Source organism: Microtus ochrogaster, chromosome 1, assembly GCF_000317375.1.
Source record: "Microtus ochrogaster isolate Prairie Vole_2 chromosome 1, MicOch1.0, whole genome shotgun sequence".
Classification (NCBI taxonomy): domain Eukaryota; kingdom Metazoa; phylum Chordata; class Mammalia; order Rodentia; family Cricetidae; genus Microtus; species Microtus ochrogaster.
Genome location: NC_022009.1, coordinates 73787940 through 73803785, shown reverse-complemented (window position 1 = coordinate 73803785; position 15846 = coordinate 73787940).

Genomic DNA, 15846 nt, shown 5'->3' with positions numbered 1-15846 from the left:
AAAAAAAAAAAAAAAAAAAAAATCAAAGTTTAGAGACTTCCACAGAGCTATGTGAATTTTGCTGGATTATGTACTCATTTTTGTTTTGGTAGGGAGTGCTGCCTTCCATGGCCAGAATGATCCTTCCATCATTTCTTCAGTTGTGCTAAGGTCTGGGGTTCAGTTTCATTGTATTTTGTTTGTTTGTTTGTTTTTATGCTCACTGGCAGAATCTTTACTAAGGTTAATTGCTCTATTATTAAGTGTTTTTTAAAAAATCAAATTTATATTTGAGAAGTCCCTTCTTGTTTCAAACCATCTTAGAATCCAGTCCCATTTAGTCTTCTGTAGGAGGCTCCTCGTACTTCATCTGTAACTTCTTACTAGTATGTGTTGGCGAACTCCTATAGTACCCCTGAAATAGGTCAATTTCTGTTACAATAAAATAGGTGTTTTCCTGACCATGTGGCATTAAGGTATGGTATTGGACAGAAGAGCTTTATACAATTCATTTTGATAAAGTATGTTTTCTTGTAAGGAAAAAAAAAATCATAGCCATCATCCTTGATCTGGGAGATTGATAACCTTTAGCAGAATGATGTAAGGTGCTTTTGAAGGTTAAGGCATAAAGAACAATCTAGAAGATTAAGTTTCAATTGCATAAAAACAGAGATGTCCCTATGTTAAGCCCCCTGGTCCCACTCATCTTAGCTGTGACTCTCATTTCACACAGAACAACTTCCAGGACTGAGAATTAAATCTTCTCTAACATATTCTTCATAAAAAGGTTAAGATGTGAGCTCCATTCGCAGCTTGAGGAGCCCTCCCCTTGTGGGAGATAAGAATCTCTTTATATGCTGCCAAGGTTTTCACACTTAAAGTTTAATTGGAGAGTAATCAACCTCAGAATTTTATTGTTTTTTTTTCCCTTCCAGAACATTGAATAACCCATCCAATTTTTCAGCTAAGAAAAAGAATATTTTCTTAGCTGAAACACCGCACCTGTCAGTGAAATTTCCACTGTTTCTAAAGATTTTGTAATCATCTCCTCTGTGTCTGGGAATCACCAGTGCTCAGCTCCTTGTGCCACTGCTGATGGATTGCTCGTTGACAGGCAGTCAGAGGGTCATCGGGCTGTAGCTTTTTCAAAGTCTGTTTCCTTGAACCCTTTCTGGCAAAAGCTCTTTCAGACTTCCAGAGAACTGACTCTGATGTGGAGATTTGCATGCAAGATATGTAGTGGGGATTACTTTTGAAATCAGCATCAGGGGATATTCAACAAACAGAAGAGAAGGAAAGGGAAGATATTCAACTCTGATGTGCTTGCCACCAAGCTGCGGCAGAAGCCACGCTGAGGTCTAGAGAGCCCAAGAGCCTCTCCGCTTTGTTCTTATTCTAGGCAAGGGGGACCAGCTCCTTTCACTTCGTCATTTACCATTCATCAGACACAGCCTACTCTAGGGAGAAATCAGTGTTAGTCACAGCAGACTTCTTCAAGCCCTGAAAACTCCCCGCTAAGAGATTGCCTTCAGCTTCCTGCAGCTGCAAACCTGGTTCAGGATGGTTCCAGAAAGACTGAGTAGGCAGGCACGGCCCACTATGACATCCGCTACTTAAGTTTTCAGAGCAATTTTAGGAAATGCCACCAAAATTATGATAACCCTTCCTAGTGTTTATTTGTCCATTTGTTTGGTCAATTGTAAAAGTGAAATGTATAAAGTGAAATTAAACCTGACATTATGTCCCAGACACTTTCACTGCGAACAGCCACATTACTTAGCTTTTCACATGTCAGTGCTTTTCTTGAGGTAAAGCGGTGATACTAGGCGTACTCCAACCTGCAGTGAGGCCAGGTGTTAAGGGTTCAAAGCCACAGTCGTTCTGCTCTCGGAAACAACACTATTTCCCATGACTTTACATTGTGTTAATAGCTTCACTAGATCAAGTACTAAACTGGGGTCTCAGGCTTAGCATGCAAATCACTTTGGCTTGAAGCAGTCAGTTCTGCCCAGCATTTGGACTTGAGGATTAAGATAGGTTCAAAGAGGCCAGTTCTGCCCAGCATTTGGACGTGATGACTAAGTGCTTAGTAGTCACCTTTCTTATTTTAATAACACAGAAGCAATAGTCAAAAGCTATTTCTACCCTTTACATAGTTTTTAATTTGATTGAAAAGTAATGCTTCATGATATGTAGTTCTGAGGTTTCACAAATAAATATTTATATAAGCAACACAAATAAGTAAATCAAACACTAAATTTATTGTGCTTCTTGGATGCTTTCCACATCTGCATGTGGCTTGGGATGGGCCAGAGGTGTGCACAGTTCACACAGGGTGAGGGGAGCAATTGTTTGTCTCCTCTCCAGGTATGAGATTACAAGATCTCGAAGTTCCCCTTTCCAAGTTTCTCTTGCAAGTCAAATGGATAGATGATAGCTAGCTAGCTAGCTAGCTAGCTAGCTAGCTATCTAGATAGATAGATAGATAGATAGATAGATAGATAGATAGATAGATAGATGATAAAACAACATTTTAATCCTTCATATTGTTGCATGGTTTCATATGCAGAACTTAATGTCTTAAAAAAAAACAGAGACAACAATCACCGAAATTCCTTCAATAGTCTTGAGTGATGATTTTTTTTGCTTCTTTTTTATATAAAGACCCATTTTGTCTTTACACAGAAAATGGCTTTCTTTGTAGTTTCGGATGCCCAAATCAACACTGTTGTACTACATAGATCTCTCAGCCCTGGGGAGCAGTTGTTGAGGTGGGATTGCTGGAGTTAGCTGGAGAAAAATCTCCAGGAAGATGGAAGGGTTTCCCATGGGTATTTCGGTGCTCTTGTCTTTAAGTGTCTCAAGTGTACTTGCCCACTTCAAGGATAGAAAAGGGGAAGTAGAATGTTAGAGTTAACTTTCCTTCAAAAATGTATTTCCAAAATTACCAGCTGCACTCCAAATGGACAGGAAAGTACTTCCTTTATAAGTAATAAATATTCTCAATTCTCTTTCTACCCAAGTTCACTGTTGGCAACATCTCTATAGCCTGATTTTAAAATTCCCTGGCATGGCCCAGGATGGCCTCTATAACCATGAGAAATATAGTGTCTTAGTTAAGACACCATTATCATGGCAATGATTATAAAGGCAAATCTTTAATTGGGGCTGACTTACAGTTCAGAGGTTTAGTCTATTATCATAATGGCAGGAAGCATGCTGACATGCAGGTAGACATGGTGCTGGAGAAGGAGCTAAATGTTCTATATTGAATCAGCAGGAAGAGACTGAGACATACTAGGCCTGGCTTGAGCTTCTGAGACCTTAAGGCCACCCCTTGTGATAGATTTTCTCCACCAACACCACACCTACTGCAATAAGGCCACACGTCCTAATAGTGCCTCTCTCTATGGGTCTATGGGGGTAATTCTATTTAAACAACAACATACAGGGAGCCTTCTGGGAAGAATTCTGAACCTTTCAGTTACTGATTTAGAAAGCTATTGTTCCTCTTTTTCTCATTTGCCACATCTGAACTTTGGGATTTGCTTCTGTTTTTTTTCACATATACACTTTCATACATGTTTAAATGTTTGGTATATTTTGTTGTAAATACAACTGACCAAGAAACTATTTTAATGTGATAGCATACATACATCTAGACTGTTTAATAAAGTTATTTAAAATGTGTCATATTATATTATACCTAAATAAGGAATGCAATTAAATTAGTTTGCAAATGTCACCATTTGCTGGGAATATGTCATGAGCTAAAGGTGAATGCGTGATAAATGAGCTTAGAGGAAGCATTTAATTTCCTGCCAGACTATTCTAAGTTCTTGTATGTCTCTTTTGTCAGATAGTTTTTTGTTATCTCACAAAGTCTCATGTTTCATTCTGAATAAAACTACCCCTTGCTCCTTTAACCCAAAGTTTTTAACTTGGACATCATCCTTTGACACACCAGACAGGAGTAACCCAGCTTCTTGTTGCAAACAGTAGTGAGAGAGCCATTTACACCAACGAAACTAGACACAAACACTGTGGGATTTTTACCACTGTGTGTGTGACAGCTCATGCAGTCACAGAGAAGAAATACATTCACAGCAGAAGGTCCAACATAATTCTGAAAGAAATACAACATGGAACAAAAAGGACTATTTGAACTTAGTCACTGAAGTCGAACTACAGATAAGACTGCCTGGGCTAAAATTGTTAGGTCAACTTATTTTGTCTTATGTCTTGTTGTGGCTGCCTCTAAAGTGCTCACTGCCCTCAGGCTTCCTGTTCACTAACAGTTGGACTTAGCATCTTAGGTCTGAACAGTACTCCAAGCTATGAAATTGCTAATCTTTGGTACCGAGAAAAAGTAAATACTTTAAATCTTCAGTGTTTATTTGTTGCAGAGGCTAAAGTTTACTACTGGGTGGCAGGTAGATAGGGAAAAATTGTCTCTATTGGTGACCTGTGTTTCTTTTGATTATTGACATAAAGAATGTTTTTCTGCTTCCTTCTTACATTTTATCATTTAATAGAGACTGTGAACACACTCTAGGGTATGGGGATCATCTCTGAGATCATACAGGGATCATAATGTGAGAACTTAAAAGCTAGACAAGGAAGGGGCAGTGACACTGAAGCTGGCTTCTGTAGTAGGAAGTCATGAGAGCGGACTTGTCTCCTGGCAGGAGAACTTCTGGAGTCTAGATCACCACATAGGATAAGAACCTGTTAAGGAACCTCCAGGGGTAGAATGGAATCTGAGGGTCTCTTATTGTGTCCAGGTAAAGTCACTACTCTGAAGAGCTGCAGTTCTGACCAAAGAGCTCTAAAGGTCAGCAACAATTTATCACCTTAGGGAAATACAGTGTCAACCTCAACTATGGTCAGCAGGTGTTGACTGAGTTTTCTTTTAGGTTAATTGAAAGAGAGATGCTCTAAGTGACTGACATAGTTTGGAAACTATATTTACAGCAATTGACTGGGCAGGGGTTGGCACTCTGCCTTAGGGTTAGTGGTCCTGGCCACTATGAGAAAGCAATCAGTGTAAAGCCATTTTCAGCCAATGTACATGTGTCATGTTTAACCCGTTCACACAATCGTCATTCTCCAATGAATGACGATTTTTTTAGCTAAGAAAAAAGTAGAGAAGTTGTTCATCTTAGCAAAACCTTCTTTCAGAAGCCCAAGCATCCTCCCTTGTTCTAAAGAAAATCTGTAAAGGAATTTACTCCTCCAATGATATTTTAGGATCTCTCAAGGGGATGCACTCTGGATAGACTCTTTTCTGTCACTCATCCCAATCCCAGGCTAGTTCATTCCACTATCACCTCCCCAAGAAGTGACTTGTTGAGTGCTGGTCTGGTGAGTGTGGTATAAGTCACTGCTATGAAAAAGAAGATAAGAGTCACATGGCATTCATAAACAGAATAATTTTAGAGAGATTAAAATAATCAGAGTTTATAAGTGGACTTGTGTAGAGAATAAAGACAGAACACTGCATGGATATTAGTTCTGTATATCAATTATAAAGATACATTACTTATATTTTTTTAAAGTGCCTTAGATGAGAAATTCTGTTATATCTATTTTATTTAAAAATATTAGATAACAGAATCATTCTTGTGGCAATTTTGCATACTGTATATTTCTGAATACTAGTAAACATATTTTAAATATGTAGATTATTAAGTATATTATCAGAGATTAATATGCTAATATTTTTGGGATCCTGTTTTTTTCTTCTTATTTTCATGTGTACCTTCATGTGGTATGCATTCAAGTATATGAAATATGTATATTCAAGTATATGAAATACATGCCATATGTAGGAGCATGTATGTGTTGGTGGTGAGCTCTTCTATACATGCATGTGCGTGCCTGAGGTGGATATTGGGAATCTCCCTTGAGCTCTCTTCCAAATTATTCATTATTATTCATTGATTCAGGGGCTCCTGACTCCAGAGCTCATAGCCCCTGCTGGTCTTCACAGCCAGCCTGATCTACATACATTTCCCATCCCTACCCTCTGAGGCTGGAATTACACTGGAGTCACAACAACAATCTCAGTTATGCAGATTTGAATGTTTAATCTGTTGCTAAAGTGGTAAGCGCTTTAACTGCTGATCATCCCTCTAGTTTCTGAGGCTAGATTTTTAATTAAATAGAAAATACTGATTTTAAACATTTTTTTACAAGTTTATTTATATGTTTGTGAAGTTTTGTGTGTGTATAAACATAAATGTACAGATAGAGGTCCGATAATAGATATCTTCCTGCTTGGTCTATTAGCTCTAGCTTCTTATTAACTAGCTCTTACATGCGAAACTAACCCATCTCCATTAATCTGTGCATCACCACGAGGTCATGGCCTACTGGCAAAATGTCAGCAAGCTCCAGCAGAGGCATGTGTCCCTGGCGGCTACATGACTTCTCCTAGACTCTACCTACTCTCTCCTCCTCTATCTGCTTGGAACTCCCACCTTGTCCTATAATGCTAAGGCACTGGCCAAAATAGATTTATTCATTAACCAATAAAAGCAACACATATACAGAAGGACTTCTCATATCATTGAAAGAAACTTTTAATCTCGGGTTGTGGGTTTGAGCCCATGTTGGGTGCCAAATTGTTGAGGGATGCTGCACGTTCATTTCCCGACATCCCTGACTCAAAATAATCATACAGAAACTTTATTAAATTCTCCAACAGAGTGTAATCCTTTTCATTAAATATCTTCATTAGAGTTAACAGTTGTAATCATCAAACAGTCTATATTAGGCTGTTTTTAGATTTCCTCTGTCAACTAAATTAATTTAAAACATTCAACTTTAGCCTCACATTGACTGTTTGAATAAGGGCTAAAAGCAGTCACTTTCTCTATCAAATGTCACAAGAAAAATCTCTAGGCAACACACTAAAATTCTTCTCTTCTGAAACCCCTTAAGGAAACTCCTGACAGTTTAAATATCTCTGAGCACCTCTATCTTCCATGCTACTACTAATATGGCCTATTGAGCAATGCTTAAAGGATTCCACTGCTTTCACAACCCAAAGTACCAAAGACCAAATTCCTCCAAACACACACATGGTCAAGCTTATCAAAATACCCCAGTCCTGGTACCAACTTTGGTCTTAGTTAGGGTTTTCTATTGCTGTGAAAAGTGACCATAGCAACTCTTATGAGGAAAGCATTTAATTAAGAGGCTCCCCTACAGCTTCAGAGGTTCTGTCATAGCAGAAAGCATGGCAGGTTGCAGGCAGACATGTTTCTGGAGGAAAGTCCTGCATCTTATAGGCAACAGTAAGTCAACTGACACCCTTGGAATTTTTCTGAGCATAAGAAACCTCAAAGCCTACCTTCACAGTGACACATTTCCTTCAATAAGGCCATATCCACTTTATCAAAACCGCATCTCCTAATTGTGCTACTCCTTATGGGGTTATGGGGGTCACAATCCAATTGTGGGTATCCTAAAAGTAGGAGCAGGGATTGTCTCTGATTCTTTTACTGAATTTTAGAACCCTATTTCTTATACTGGGTCATCTTGCCCAGCCTTAATACATGGGGAAGTGCTTAGTGTTCAATGCAACTTGATATGCTATGTTTTGTTGATACTCATAGAGACATCTGACCTTTCCTAAACAGAAACAGAGGACAAGTGATTTGGGAGGGGTGGGAACAACGTGGAGGAAACTGACTGTTATGTAAAATAAATAAAATAATAAATTAATTTATAAAAAAGAAATAAAAGTCAAACTAAAGCAGTTTGCTGTAATATCCATATATGAACAGATTTTTATTTTGCAGAAGTGCTTCACATTTGAAGTTAAGTCCTGACTGAGAACCACTAGCATCATCATTGAGACAGCCACTGGCCTTATCTTGATATCTAAGGGCAACCATATAACTTACAATAAAATGATTTCCTAGGCATTATACCTGTGTGATATTAGACAAGTCATTTAATGATCCTTTCTTCTCTTTAAAGAATGAACGATGGTGATTATAGTAGAATGTATTGTCAAAGTCTTAACAAAATTAAAACAGTGATTGTTTTGATTGTTTTTATGTTAACTTGATACAAGCTAGTGCCATTTGAGAAGAGAGACTCTCAATTAAGAAAACACTTGCATAATATTTACCTATAACCACATCTATAGGGCACTTTAGTGAGTGAAGTTTGATGTGGGAGAGCCCAGCTCAATGTGGACAGTGCAATTCATTCTCTGATGGTCCTGCATGTTACAAAAAAGCAGACCAAGCAAGCCATGAGAAGCAAAAGAGTAAGCAGTATCCCTCCATGGCCTCTCATCAGTTCCTGGCTTTAGTTCCTGCCCTGACTTACTGTACCTCAGTGATGGACTATGAGTGTAACATGAAATAAACCTCTTCCTTCTCAAGTCATTGTTTATGGTGTAAAGCTGCCTTGGGGACCAGCCTCCAGTCTGCACCAGGAAAGGTAGAGAAAATCCATGAATGCGGCGATAACTTAGGTAAAATTCTTATCTCTCTAAAGGCTAGACTTTTCTATCTGATGGGAACAAAGGGAAACACAGATACTTCTGATGGTAACTTTCTCTTTCCTCCATCTTGAAAAATTGCTCCCTGAAAAATATCATTCTCTCCCTCTCTCTCTGCCCGCCACCGCTGCCTTTCATCTCAGCTCCGTCACTCTGCATCGCCACCCCTCTCTCCTGCCTCTGCTCTCTCACGGCCAAGCTCCAGACAATTATAAGATAAAGTTTCAGGGCCCCACCCATTCTCAAGTCCCAGGAGAAGTCACGTAGTTTCTCTTAGGCTAGGACTATCACATTGGTCCATGCATATAGCTCTAAGTTGATGAGGGTTCTCAGACACTAAACAATCGTCTGGAGGTTGGGGGTACGTGCTGGCTAAGGTTGCTGCAAACTCTGACCTTGAATCAGCAATAAGCAACACCTGGGAAAATGACCTCATGTATTTGTCTCTAAGAGCAACCAGATATTGCCTCCAGGGGCAACCAGCCTGTTTTGAATCTCCCCTGAAGTCTCAAGTTAGCTGTTTGTGTAAAAGGCTATCTTTGTGACTGGGAATCCTATGTGAGTCTGAGCAATGAATATCTAGTATTATTTCCACTCATCAAACTATACAGCCTAAGCAGAAACCATCCATCTGACCATTCACAGCTCCATGTGTGCCCAGCAAGCATAAAACACACCACCCAAGGGGTGTGGAAAGAGCCCCACAGCTGTTCTTATTAGGGAAGCGTAGTAGTGGCACTGGAGAAAGTTACAGACAGAGAACAACCAGTCATCCAGTCAACAAACCCATGTCTTTGCCAACCTACCTCCCAGGTAGGTTGACTTGTTAAACCCTAGTTGTTACTGCTGTACTTTTTTTTTTTTTTTTTTTTTTTTTTTTTTTTTTTGGTTTTTTCGAGACAGGGTTTCTCTGTGGCTTTGGAGCCTGTCCTGGCACTAGCTCTTGTAGACCAGGCTGGTCTCGAACTCACAGAGATCCGCCTGCCTCTGCCTCCCGAGTGCTGGGATTAAAGGCGTGCGCCACCATCGCCCGGCACTGCTGTACTTTTCCACAACCCTTTGCAATGGTGTTTGCCACCCATTAAATAGAAATTTAACTAAGACGTAAATGCAAGAAGAAAGAGTTAGTAAGTTTCTTGGCAAAGAAAGTGCTACAAATGTGATCTACCCAAATAAGGTAAACAACAGCACAGTGAACAAACCCAGTTATGGAACTTTATAAGCCACAGGGTCTTCATCAAGGTTATCTGGAGGTATCACATAGTGAGTCTTGTGAGGACACAACCATTATGTTCTTCAGCTACACTTAGACATAAGGGCTACTCTGTTTATTTGATAAGGAAAGTACAATCAAAAGCGTCAAGACAAATCAGAGATTCTACCGAATATCGGAATACTCTGTAAATAACATAGACACAGAAAACCTTTTAAGATTTTAAAGGCATAGAATTCTAACTTTTAAAAATCTAATAACATATTGTGATCATATATTTGAGGGGAAGCAGATGTTTTAGTTTGAATTTTAGAGAATATATATATATATATCTTTCAGTCAAAAATTTAAGGATAACAAGTAACTTTATTAAAAAGAGTTTGCCTAGCTTTTTAAGTAGCTAAGTCTATTGAAAGAATTAATTTTTAAAGAAATATCCTAAAAAAGAGAGAAGAAATTCTATTCTTTCTCATTAAAACATATAAAATTACTACTCAATTTTGGTTTAAGAGAACTTTTAGAATTATATATGGTCATATATGTGTGTATGATTACCCAACATGATAGTTATTTTAATGTAATTTAGTATGATTTGTAAAAATCACACCAGAACTAAAAAGAATTTAACAGTCAGTAGGTTAGCTTAATTCTTTATGAAGTGCTGTGCACTGTGGTTCAGTGAATGACTATTAATTAAGACATTTGTTCAATTGGCATGTTTCAGCTTCCAGTAAGGTATGCAAATTAAGCAAAATGTGCTTTCTTATTAATTAATATGATAAGCAAAAAACTTTTCCTTCCAGTTAATGTACTTCATAATGAATAGAATAATACAGTATTTCTTTTCAGGTAGATTTTTTTTTATCATTCTACTTATACTTGCTTTCCCATATGCATTTTAAATATGTTAATAATTTATATATCACAAAATGTCAGACTCACTCTTACATGGAAAAAGAACAAATATCCTCTGAGAGTTAAATCTAAAGAGGCTATTGGGACTTAAAGCAGGAAGAAGTATGCGTTGTGGGACCTCCTTCAGGCGTAAGAAAGAGTTCTGCAACAAGTAACCAGATGTGTTCCTCCAGGGAAACCGAGGAAAATTTGATAGACTTCAGAGATAAGGACCATTTCCCTAAGAACAAGTACTATATGATTCCACTTATATGAACTATTGAGACCAGGGGAATTCAAAGAACAGAGGACACTAGATACGGGAGAGAGGACATGGGAATGATGATACTGTTTGTCTATTAATAATTTGCCTTGAACAGGGAAAAGGAAGACAGGAAAAAGAAAGGCCAAGTATGTCTGCCATAAAGGTTACCCAAGACAATATGACTTAGGTGTAAAAAACAAAGGATAGATTTGTGTTTATATTCATATTTTTACTTTATATATATACACACACACACATATTGCAACAATATATATTTATCAAACTTAAAATTATTGAATATACCCATCCTAAAATGTACCCTCATTTCACTCCTCACCTTGGATAGTAAAATGACACACGTGTTCCATGAGTCGTTTGGGAAATTTGAAGGGAGACTCAAAAATGTTAAGTAATAATGAGCTCAGCCTTCTGTGTCTCTGCAGCATCAGTGGAGTGATGTGCAGCTGTTAGATAACTTACAGATAACATGCTGTGCTTGTAGTGAAATTGATTCTCAGTGAATGTGAAGGTACCGAAACAACCTAGGCAGACGGTACACCTTGAGTGTATTATGTGTGTGCGTGTGTGGGAGGGGGTACAAATCTAATTCCAAAATGAAAACAGTGTTAGCCTGTTTCCTAGTTTGATTTCCATTGCTATAAGAAAGTTCCCTAAGAAAAAGCAACTTAGGGGACAAAATGTTTATGTTAGTTCATGATTTCAGGTAATTTCCCACTATTTCATGGCAGGTATGGCAGGTACAGCATCAGAACTTGAGACATCTGGTCATATCGCATCGGCAGTCAAGACCAGAAGGAAATGGATGCATTCATGTTCCCTTGTGCACAACATTGTTTTTCGACTCTTATTTACCTACACAGGGCTGGGTACCCCGTGTAAATTAAGACAGTTTCCCACAGACATGCCCAGAGGCCACGCAGAGCCCAGACACTCTCACTTAGCCCTCTCTTCCTGGATGGTTCTGGGTTCTGCCAAACTGACAAAGAAACCTATCCCTTTCAGCACAACAGTTGTGTGGGGCCATGCTCTGACACCACGAAATAGTGGGAAATAGAATGGGTCACCCTAAAATGAACTTCTATGGTGTTCCTTGAATAGGTTGATTTGAGAAACTTAAAATGCAGATGTAGCTCTAAAAAGTAGGACTTTTGTAAATGAAACTGACATCTAAAATATTTCAAATATGTTATTAGAAAAAGAGTTACTTCAGATAACTCTCATCATCTGGGGTACTTTTTTCTCTAACAGTGGGACATTCTTTGTTTGCCTTGTATTTCTCCCTTTCATATTACCATAATTTGCCTCTATTAGCTTGTCATGCCACCTCTATCTTTCCCTACTTTCAGTTTTGTGATTCAAGACAGAAGCAACCCTCATCTGGCTTTTGTTCTAGTCTCATGTTTGGGAGGATGCTCATGTGTACCTGCTTAGATAACCTTTGTATGGGAAAGTTTCCTCTTGTTGGTGTGATCTTCTGTCCATTTACTTTGCAACCTAGTAAAAGAAACATAAACAGAGAGAAACCTCTTTTATTTTCCTACAACTGCATATTCAGTTGGCATGGCTGCACATGTGTCAATAACCTGAAGTGTCACTCTGTAACTATGACATAGTTAAGGTAATCTTAAGTATGGATTTTCTCTACAGCAAACAATGCAATTGGTTTTGAGATTCCTATCTGAAAATATAGTCCTTCATGGTATGATTTGGCCATGACTAAAAACTTGCTAATTCAAAGTTGATATGATTTTTTAATTATTTGAATTATATGTTTGTTTGAATTACTGTTTAAATGGAGAAACTATTTTATCTGATTATGTAAATATGCATTATTGTGCCATGGGAATGGCTGATAATTTGTTGACAGTCAGACCTATAGCCTCTCTCTTTTATTGCAAACATTAAGAGTGACACAACTCTAATATAGAAAGTGAACAATAGTTAGGTTCTCAATGATTTTCCCTTTGTCTTATTGTGGCTTGAGAAAACTTGATGAAGGAGTGGAGGGAAAGTATTTTCTTGTAACACTTATTTTCTAGGAATACTTGAAAAATATAGAAAAATAAAATGTTTTGGGCTGTTATTTTCCTACAGTTTAAGGTGATAGGATGTGTCAACACAGTTTGTTTTGTATATATCTTCATGTTTTATCACATATTTGGGAGTATGGTAGATATTTCATCTACCATACAACTAAATTCTTCTTGTGCACTTTGCCTATTTTCATTTTTGCAGCCTTTTATTACTTTTTTTGTTTTCAGAGGAACATATTCATAGCTTCCTTTGGATAGCTGGGGCAGGAGATGATCTGCCTGCTAACTCTAAAGCTATAAGTTCTTGGAGCTTGTCTTCACTACCCCTGGACAGGAAACCCTTATCAAGTAATAACAATCAGGGCAGAATATGAAGACTTACCTCCTTTGCTTTAAGCCAAGACAAACATTGGGGCATGATTCAAATGCATGATCAGGCTGAAACTATTCTTCCAGACTTTGCCAGATGGTGTTTATACTTTACTTCTTCCCTTTTCTGTTACCCAGTTCTATTATTATCTGTTCCTTTGGGTGTCATTGTCATTATGAATTTGAAAGTCTGAGATGGGAAAGTTTTAAGACTGTTAGTACAAAAGGCAGATAAATGGATAGATAGATATAGACAGACAGACACATAGATAGACAGACAGACAGACAGGCAGATAAACAGACAGATTATATATATATATATATATATATATATATATATATATATGTAGTTTACCTACAAAGAACAATAAAAGTCATCTTTGGATCATTACTAGAAGACAGCCTCGATTTTTTGATTTGTTTTGTTTTTTTCTATGAAGGGACACCATGACCACAACAATTCTTACAAAGAAAATATTTAATTGAGGAGAAGGCTTACGATTTCAGAGATTTTTCCATTATCATCATGATGGAGAGCATGGTAGCTTACAGGGAGACATAGTAAAGGCTACCACATCTTGACCAGGAGGCAGCAGGAAGTCAACTGAGTGTCACACTGAGAGAAGCCTGAGAAAAAGAGCCCACTCAAAGCCCACCCCACAGTCACACATTCCCTCCATCAAGGCAACATCACTTATTAGTACCACTCCCCTTGGGGGTCATTTTCTTCCAAACCACAACACCTGGTCTTCCCTAATTCTCTCTGTCTGTCTCTGTCTCTCTCTCTGTCTCTGTGTGGTGCATGATCTGATATTGTGAGCATTTCTTTGTACAATAATTCAGCACAGCTAATTTGGGAATTTTCACTTGATTTCTTACAAGACTTCTTTGTACAGTTGTTTGATTTCTTCAGAGAAAGCAATTCATGAGACAAGGACAGATTCTATCCTGTTTTCCCCTTCTTAATCTCTGTTGTCTTATACCATAACAATGTATTGGTAGTGAATATTATGGCCAGCATAGATATGAATGCACATGCAGAGAAATGACCCATTGAGAATCATCTTTAGATATATGTTTAACCAAATGAATATTGTATGGAAAGCTTGGAACACTCTCCTTGTTCTAAAAAGAGTTAGGTCACTAGGCTGAGAGTCTTTGCAGAGCCTTGCTTCCTTTTACCAGTGAAGTAATTCAGGTCTAGTGTACTGATGGAGGAAGGTCATTGGTTAATTAAATAAAGAAGCTGCTTGCCCTGATAGGTTAAAACATAAGGTGGGAGGAGTAAACAGAGCAGAATGCTGGGAGGAAGAGGAAGTGAGGTAAGATGCCTCAGACAGAGACTGGACAGCTCTCCTCTCGGGGGCAGACGCCTCAGAGAGACATGATGCTCCACTCTTGCCGGCAGAGGCGAGAGCTCTGCTCTCTGAGGCACATGCAATGAAGCTCTGACCCAGGATGGACGTAGGCTAGAATCTTCCCGGTAAGCGCACCTTGGGGTGCGACACACATGATTGGAAATGGGTTAGTCCAGGTGCGAGAGTTAGCCGAGAAAAGGGCTAGAGCTAAAGAGCCAAGCAGTGATTAAAAGAATACAGTGTCCGTGTAATTATTTCGGGTAAAGCTAGCTGGGTGGCGGGACACAGCCCACTGCTCCTATTACTACAGTGTACCATATTCAAACCTTCAGATGTCTGCAGGTAGCACTTAAGGTTGTGCTGAGACAGTGCTTCTTCCTCGCCCAGCACAGTGCCAGTCGAGCGGAAACCAGGGAAGTACCAGGTCTCAGTTTCTAAGGGACATCATGTAGTAATAGTCAGTCATAGTGAGTACAAAAGCATCTCTAAAGCTTGGGTCATAATTTTGTCATGGAATGAGTATATATAAGTCATACAGCCTTCCCCTCTACGTCCATTACATCCTACAAATATTTGGAAATTTGACAATCTAATTCCTACAGTCAGTAAAATATTTGTATTCTAAAGTGTATTGAAAATGGGACTGCTTATTGCCTCAAAAAGCCTGATGCAGTTGCGAACAAAATTTGTCTTACAGATAGTTGTTTTGACCTCTGAGAGATTAAGTACTCCATCACATTCACACACGATGCAAGTGGATAGAAGCGGTATTCTGACTCCAGCACTTGGATTCCCTCTGTGCTCTTTCCACTTTACCAGGCTATCTCCAGTGTTTGCTTCCCCGAGAGGTTGAACTAAAATACAATTCCTGGAAATTCATCATTTTTTAATCTTCACTTTTCACCAGCAGATACATTTCTGGTTGTGATAACTATAATCTGCAGGCTGCTACATATTAATCCAAACTGACACTGACTTGTTTTCAGGTGTTCATTTATGCGGCGTGAATGAAGTCAGCTGTGGGAAAGTGACAGGAGAGAGAATTTCTTACGCCTCATTAGTGGAACATACAGCAGCAATCAATTGTCGCATTTAATAGTCACCATGAATGTGAGATAGAGATTTATTTCACCAAAAGAATTAAACTTGAAAACAGCAGTAAAGAAGCAAAAGACTGAAGGTAGTCATAGCAA